The 8967-nt window shown below is 34.3% G+C and overlaps 1 pseudogene across 1 annotated transcript; it reads left to right on the top strand.

Moving 5' to 3' along the window:
- Positions 1-1353: 1353 nt before the first annotated feature.
- LOC309619812 (ferritin heavy chain pseudogene) lies at positions 1354-1904 on the top strand (annotated as a pseudogene). Its single transcript has one exon. The product of its transcript is annotated as a ferritin heavy chain pseudogene (transcript).
- The last annotated feature ends 7063 nt before the right edge of the window (positions 1905-8967 follow it).

Below are 8967 nucleotides of genomic sequence, written 5' to 3'. Positions count from 1 at the left end.
TTGAGTCATTTGTAGAGAGGTGGATGGACCTAGAGTCTGTCATACAGAGTGAACTAAGTCAGAAAGAGATAAACAAATACCATATGCTAACACATATATATGGAATGTAACAAAAAATGTTTCTGAAGAACCTAGGGGCAGAACAGTAATAAAGACATAGACATAGAGAATGGACTTGAGGACATGGAGAGGGGGAAAGGTAAGCTGGGACGAAGTGAGAGAGTAGCATGGACATATATACACTACCAAATGTAAAATAGATAACTAGTGGAAAGCAGACACATAACACAGGGAGATCAGCTCGATGCTTTATGACCACCTAGAGGGGTGGGATAGGGAGGGTGGGAGGGAGACACAAGAGAGAGGAGATATGGGGATATAAGTATATGTATAGCTGATTCACTTTGTTATAAAGCAGAAACTAACACACCATTGTAAAGGAGTTATGCTCCAATAAAGATGTTAAAAAAATAATTAAAAAGGATAACCAAAAATAAATAAATAATGGAGATATGAACAATAATTCAATAATAGTAGGAGACTTTATCCTTCCATTGACATCAATGAACAGATCTTCCAGACAGAAAATCAATAAGGCAACAGAGGTTCTAAATGACACATTAGACCAGTTGGACTTAATGGATATCTATAGGACACTACATCCAAAAAGAACAGAATGCACATTCTTTTCAAGCACGCATGTGATGTTTTCTAGGATGCACCACAGACTAGGTCAGAAAACAAGCCTCTAACAAATTTATGACGATAGAAATTACTTCACGTATCTTTTCTGACCACAGTGATATGAAACTAGAAATCAACCACTCTAAGAAAAATGGGAAAATGGTAAACACATAGGGACTAAACAGCATGTTACTAAAAAACCAATGAGACAACCATGGAATCAAAGAAGAAATCAGGAAATACCTCAAGACACATGAAAATGAAAACATAATCTCACAAAATCCATGGGATGCAGCAAAAGCAGTTCTAAGTAAGAAATTCATAGTGATACTTAGTGGTCTTCGTCAAAAGACACATAGTGGTCTTCGTCAAAAAGCAAGAAAAATCTCAAATGAGCAACCCAACGTACCACATAAAAGACTTAGAAAAAGAAGAACAAATAAAACCTAAAATCAGCCACAGTCTTTGCAGAGAGTCGCCACGGTTTCCTGCTTCAACATTGCTTGGACAGAACCTGGCCCTCATCCCCCGGCTCCTGCTGGCTGCTCAGAGCCAGCTCTCACCACCACCTCACAGCACACTCCATCTGCCCCAAGGTCCCCGCTGCCACTCCAGTGCTGCACAGCTGCCACCACCACTGCCAACATTGCCTCTCCTCAGCCACCCACCATGATGACCGTGTCCACCTCGCAGGTGCATCAGAACACCACCAGGACTCAGAGGCCACCATCAACTGCCAGATCAATGTGGAGCTCTACACCTCCTATGTCTTCCTGTCCATGTCATACTATTTTGACTGTGATGATGTGACTTCGAAGAACTTTGCCAAATGCTTTCTTCTCCAATCTCTTGAGGAGAGGGAACATGCTGAGAAACTGATGAAGCTGCAGAACCAATTGGGTGGCCAAATCTTCTTTCAGGATATCAAGAAACCAGACCGTGATGACTCGGAGAATGGGCTGCATGCAATGGAATGTGCATTACACTTGGAAAAAAGTGTGAGTCAGTCACTACTGGAACTGCACAAGCTGGCCACTGACAAAAATGACCACCATTTGTGTTACTTAATTGAGATTCATTACCTGAATGAGCAGGTGATATCCATCAAAGAATTAGGTGACCATGTTAACAACTTGTGTAACATGGGGAACCCCAAATGTAGCATGGCAGAGTGTTTCTTTGACAAACACACCCTGGGAAACACTGATAACAAGAGCTAAGCTTTAGGCTGGCTTCCCATAGCCACAGGGGTGACTCCCTTGGTCACCAATGCAGTGCCTGCATATTTGGGTTACCTTTACCTTTTCTATAAGTTGTACCAAAACATCTACAAGTTCTTTCCTTAGTACCATTCCTTCAAATAAAGTAATTTGGTACTCCCCCCCCCAAAAAAAAATACCTAAAGTCAGCAGAAGGAAGGAAATAATAAAGATCAGAGAGGAAATAAAATAGAGTTCAAAATAACCATAGAATAGATAAATGAAACAAGAGCTGGTTTTTCGAAAAGATAAGCAAAATCAACATACCTCTACCCAGACTCATCAAGAAGAAACACCCTCAAAAAAAATGAAAGAAAAGAAATAACAACTGATACCACAGAAATACAAAAATCATAAGACAATACTATGAGCAGTTATATGCCAACAAGTTGGACAACCCAGAAGAAGTTGACAAGTTTCTAGAAACAGAAAGCTTGTCAAAACTGAGTCAAGAGGAGACAGACACTTTGAACAGACTGATCACTAAAAGTGAAATAGAATATGTAATAAAAAAAAAAAACTCCCTCCAAACAAAAGTCCAGGACTGGACTGCTTCACTGGAGAATTTTAACAAACATACAAAGAACTTATAGCTATCTTTCTCAAACTATTCCAAAAAATTGAAGAGGAGGGACTGCTCTCAAATTCATTCTATGAAGCCATTATCACCCTGATAACAAAACCAAAGACACCACAAAACAGAAAATTACAGGCCAACATCTATTTTTAATGAATATAGATGCAACAATCCTCAACAAAATATTAGGAAACAGAATCATACATCAAAAACAATACATAAAAAATACCATACACCGTGATCAAGTTGGATTCATTCCGGGGTTGCAAGGATGGTTCAACATAAGCAAATCAATCAAAGTGATATACCACATTAACAAAAGGAAAGACAAAAGCCACATAATCATCTCAATAGATGCAGTAAAATCATTTGACAAAAGTTAACATCCATTCTAGATAAAAACTCTCACTGAAATGGGTATAGAGGGAACATATCTAAACATAATAAAAGTCATTTATGACAAAGCCACAGCCAACATAATACTCAACAGTGAAAAACTGAAAGCCTTCCCATTAAAGTTAGGAATGAGACAAGAATGCCCACTCTTACCACTCCTATTCAACATAGTATTGGAAGTCTTAGCCATAGCAATCAGACAAGAAAAAGGAAAAAAAATCTAAATTGAAAGGAAGAAGTAAGACTGTCACTATTTGTAGATGACATGATACTTTACATAGTAAACCCTAAAGTCTCCATACAGAAACTATTAGAACTAATAAATGAATTCAGTAAGGTTGCAGGATACAAGGTTAATATAAAGAATTTGTTACATTTTTTTACACTAACAATGAAATTTCAGAAAAGGAAGTTAAAAACCCAAAAATCTCGTTTAAAGTCACATGAAAAAGAAATACCTAGGAATAAATTTAACCAAGGAGGTGAAAGACCTGTATGCTGAAAACTGTAAAACATTGACAAAATATACTGAAGATGATTCAAAGTAATATAAAGACAACACATGCTCTAGGATTGGAAGAATTAATATGGTTAAAATGGCCATGCTACCCAAAGCAATCTACAGATTTAATGCAATCCTTATCAAAATACTCATGACATTCTACATATAACTAGAACAAATATCTTAAAATTTATATGGAACCACAAAAGACCAAGAATTGCCAAAGCAATTCTAAGGAAAAAATAAAGCTGGAGACATAACCCTTCCAGACTTCAGACTATACTACAAAGCTACAGTAATCAAAACAGCATGGTATTGGCACAAAACAGACATATAGCTCAATGGAACAGAACAGAGAGCCCAGAAATAAACCCACTCACCTGTCGTCTATCTATGACAAAGGAGGCAATAATATACAATGGAAAAAAGACAATCTCTACAACAAGTGGTGTTGAGAAAACTGGACAGTTACATGTAAATCAATGAAATTAGACCACTCCCTCACACCATATATAAAAATAAAATCAAAACAATTTAATGACCTAAATATAAGACATGACACCATAAAACTCTTAGAAGAGAACATAGGCAAAATATTCTTGGGTATAAACTGTAGCAATATTTTCCTAGATCTGTGTCCCAAGGCAAAAGAAATAAAAGCAAAAGTAAGAAGTGGGATCCAATCAAACATACAACTTTTTCAGAACAAAGGAAACCATCATAAAATGAAAAGACAACCTACAGAATAGGAAAAAATATTTGCAAATGATGCAACTGACAAGGGCTTAATATCCAAAATATACAAACAACTCATACAGCTCAATATTGAGAAAATGAACAACCCAATCAGAAGATGGACAGAAGACCTGAATATACATTTTTCCAAAGAAGACATACAGATGGCCAACAGACACATAAAAAGATGTTCAGCATCATTCATTATTAGAGAAATGCAAATCAAAATCACAATGAGGTATCACCTCACACTAGCCAGAATGGTTATCTTCAAAAAGTCTACAAATAATAAATGCTGGAGAGAGTGTGGAGGAAAGGGTACCCTCCTACACTCTTGGTGGGAATGTAAACTGGTGTAGCTATGGAAATCAGTATGGAGTTTCCTTTAAAAAAACTAAAAATACAGCTACTATATGATCCAGCAATCCCACTCCTGGTACATATCTGGAAAAAATGAAAACACTAATTCGAATAGATACATACACTTCATTGTTCATCACAGCACTATTTTTTTTTTTTTTTGGCTGCACTACACAACATGCAGGATCTTTCCTGATGAGGGATCGAACCCATGCCCCCTGTAGTGAAAATGTGGAGTCTTAACCACTGGACTGTCAGAGAAGTCCATAACAGTACTCTTTATAATAACCAAGACATGGAAAGAACCCAACTGCCCATCAACAGAGGATTGGCTTAAGAAGATGTGAGACATATATATATATATATATATATATATACACACACACACACACACACACACACACACACACACAATGGAATATTTCTCTGCCATAAAAAAGAATGAAATATTGCCATTTGCAGCAACATGGATGGAACTAGATAATATACTTAGTGAAGTCAGATAGAGAAAGACAAATATTATATTCTATCACTTATATGTGGAGTCTTAAAAGTAATACAAATGAATCTATATATGAAACAGAGGCACAGACATAGAAAACAAACTTATGGTTACCAAAAAGGGGGGGGATAAATTCAGAGTGTGAGATTAACAGATACAAACTACTATACATAAAATAGGTAAGCAGCAAAGATTAACTATACAGCACAGGGAATTATATTCAATATCTTGTAATAACCTATAATGGAAACTAATGTGAAGTACAAATATGTATTTGTATATATAATATATATCTCAATCACTTTGCTGTATACCTAAAACTAACACAATATTGTAAATCAACTATACTTCAATTAAAAAAAAGAGAGAAAATCTTCAGGATCTAGGACTAGGCAACAAGTCTGTAAACTTGACACCAAAAGAACAATCCGTAAATGGTAAAGTTGATCAATTGTACCTCTTCACAATTAGAAACTTTTGCTCTGTGAAAGACTCTGAGAAGAGAATGAAAAGACAGGCTACAAACTGGGGGGAAGTATCTGCAAATCACATATCTGACAAAGGACTTGAATCTAGACAAATTGGTAATTGCCAAGGGTTACATTTGGAAGAGGGTATAAGTATAAAGAGAAATTTCTTTGGGGTGATAGAACAGTTCTGTATCCTGATTGTAATGGTGGTTACACAAATTTCAACGTATGATAAAATTTTATAGAAATATACACAAAAAATAAATAAAGGAAGAAAAGGAGGAAAGGGTGTCATACTATGGGTTTGACATTGCACATAAGTTACATAAAATGTCATTGGGGGAAGCTGGGTGAAAGTTACATAGCATTTAATCCATACTGTTTTTGCAAGTTCTATATGAGTATGAAATTATTTCAAAAAATTTTTTAAAGTTCCGGTCTGAGTGTCAAGAGAAGATGTGCATTCTAGTCTGAGTTCTCTAAGGCAATCTCTCTGAATTCCAGTTTCCTCAACAGTAAAATGTAAAGAATTTTATTTGTCATACCTATCTAATAAAAGTGTTAATAACAATTAACAATTGAGAATAAAATTGATATGAAAATACTCTGAACTCTTATGTTTTGGACAAATGTACTTTTTATGCCCTAATGACTTCGTTTATGGAAATACCTAATTCCAAGAACTGGATGTCTCTTGACATTTCTACTCCAAATGTGAAATATGTTTTTTCTCACTCAAGTTTTTGTTTAACAAGTATATCATATAGAATAAATTCCACTTGACTAGGGAGGTGGGAAATTCAAGCAAGAACATAATGTTTATTTCTTTGTTACATTTTAACTTTATTTCAAATCACAATCAGCATATATTTCAAAAAGCCATCGCTTATTAGGCAGGTATAATTTAACTAAGTTATACATGCAAAGATTTCTGAAATCAGATGTGGGGAATGTTTATGTCAGAATTGTTTTCCCCTTAAGAAAACACAGCTTGCTACTAATTAATTAAATAACTGATGCAACCATTCTAAAAGCTGAGCTACATTTCTGCACTAGCTCCTCCTTTTTGTGTTGTTTTAGCTTTTATTTTGTGAATTATGGGAAAATGTTTGGTATACTTGGCATACTTGGTATACTTGTTATTGTGTTACTTTAGATTAAAATTTATGGCCCCAACTTGATCCATCCCTTGTATAAACACAGTCATAAAAAAAAATACATTCTACAAGAACTGAAACTTAAGCCAAATACTTATTTAAATCTTTGTTCACCCCTTTTCCTACTGGACTGTGCTGATTCCTGAATTCAGACTTGAGGGCTGAAAGCCAAATAAGTCAATCATTTTTCTTGGAGGAAAATAGACCCCTTGAGCATCAGTGGCAGAAATTATTTTCTGACTAGCAGTTCATTCACAAGAGCAGGTTTCACTTTGTGACCTAATTTCAATAATGAGTCTATTAAATTTATTACAAATTTGCAAAAAATCTCAATGTTGCTAAATATAATTTTGTAATAAATAAAATAACTACATAATAATGGCTTTCTTTTTAATTAATGAAATTACAAAAGTTTCCACTCCATACCCTCATTAGTTTGTCTGGATTGCTGTAACTGTACTAAATTTAATGTATGTGCCAGCGAAACTCCTCAGGTCTTCTATTGCCCATTTTCAAATGAAACCTCTCTTGCATCTCAAATGTAACATAAAATATCAAAAATAAAACATTAATACATCTACATAACATATTTACAGTTGAGATCATCTCAATAAAATATTTCCATCTTTTATTAGAATATTCAACTCTCATTCACATACAAGTGGTGTTACTACCCACTATAATTTTATCATATTCTAACTGACCTCATGGATGAGTTTTTCAATTATATTTCCAAAGTTATTTGCCATCACTCCCTTTTGTGATTACTCATCACATCCCCAACATGCCTCAAACTTCCCCTTGTCTGGAAAGATACTTTCTCCCTTACTCAGATACTTGGATATTACTAATCCTTCAGAACCCTACTTAAAAGTCTTCCTCTGCTCCCTTTCATCCTCACCCAAATTAGAAACAAATATTCTGCACTCTGTATTTCTGTAAGCATTATAGATAGGTGTATAATGTCTTGTCTTTGTTTTTTGACTATGATTCTCTCAAGGCAGGGACTATCTTCTTCATCTCTGTGTCTCTTATTGTACCTAGCAGAGTGCCTAATACAAAATAGGAGCACAAGAATTGCTTGAAAATGAAAAAAAAATAGTCACTCTTTTTACCAAGTTGATTATTTTTATGATGGCAGAAGCTAGAATAAAAAGGCCTTTCTCTACCAATAGTGATATATGAACTGGCAAAGAAATGCCAGTACAGAGTGAAATATAAAGGTATGATTTAATTATTTTAAAAAATATTCCCAGAACATAAAATTCTCATAATAGAATGGAAATTCAAAATCATATTCCAAAGGCACATAGAAATTATTTTTGGATTACTTAAGCCACTCCTTCCCTCTGTTAGCATGAATAACCAAGAAATGGCCACAAAACGTATAACCACACCATTGAATATAATGCAGAAAAGGCAGCAATACTCCCATTGAACCAAATCCAACCTGACCAATAGTTTTAATATCTCTGTAAGCAAATAACCCTTCCATATCCAAATTGAACACACAACAAAACTAAATCAACATAGAATGATTGATAATGCAATTGCAGTTTTTATGTTGTTCATAGAAAATTTCATCAATAAGCAAATTTATATTTAAAGTAATGAAACTAAAAGATTCCAGTAAATACCATATGAATTTTACTTTGAAATTTATTTTTTTAATTACAAAGTATTATTCCATAAAAAGCAAGATAATTCAGTTAATAATGACATATTATATATTAAAAAAATAACATTATACTGTGTGAAATAAGTCAGACAGAGAAAGACAAATACTGTAGGATATCACTTATATGTGGAATCTGAAAAAGAAAAACTAGTGAATAAAACAAAAAAGAAGCAGACTCACTGATATATAAAACAAACTATTGGTTACCAGTGGGGAGAGGGAGGGGAGGAGCAATATAGGGGTATTGGGGATTATATGAAATCATGTGTGTGAAACTTTTGAAAATTGTAAAACACTATAGAATTTTAAAAATCTTTCATTCAAAAAAATTAAAAATTAAAGAAATAACTGAATCATTTAGAAAATTTTGACTTTTAAACATGCAATTATATTTTCAAACTGTCACCTACAGTCACTCTGGACTGATTTAGAATAGGTCTTTGAGTAGGCTTCATCAAAGTGAACATTTAACAGCTCAAGCAATAGACCTTAAATGAAGTTCACATTGTACCAGAGAACATAGGGTGACAGTGACAGAGAAATGCTGTGACTGAAAAGTAACATGAATGTTTTTTAAAACATCAGATTTATATCTAAATGAGTGTTATTCCCTTCAAAATTTTTGCCTTGGGTTGTGATATACATGC

The sequence above is a fragment of the Balaenoptera borealis genome (genome assembly GCF_965194805.1).
Source record: "Balaenoptera borealis genome assembly, chromosome: X".
Classification (NCBI taxonomy): Eukaryota; Metazoa; Chordata; class Mammalia; order Artiodactyla; family Balaenopteridae; genus Balaenoptera; species Balaenoptera borealis.
This window is presented reverse-complemented; position numbering and strand designations above follow the sequence as displayed.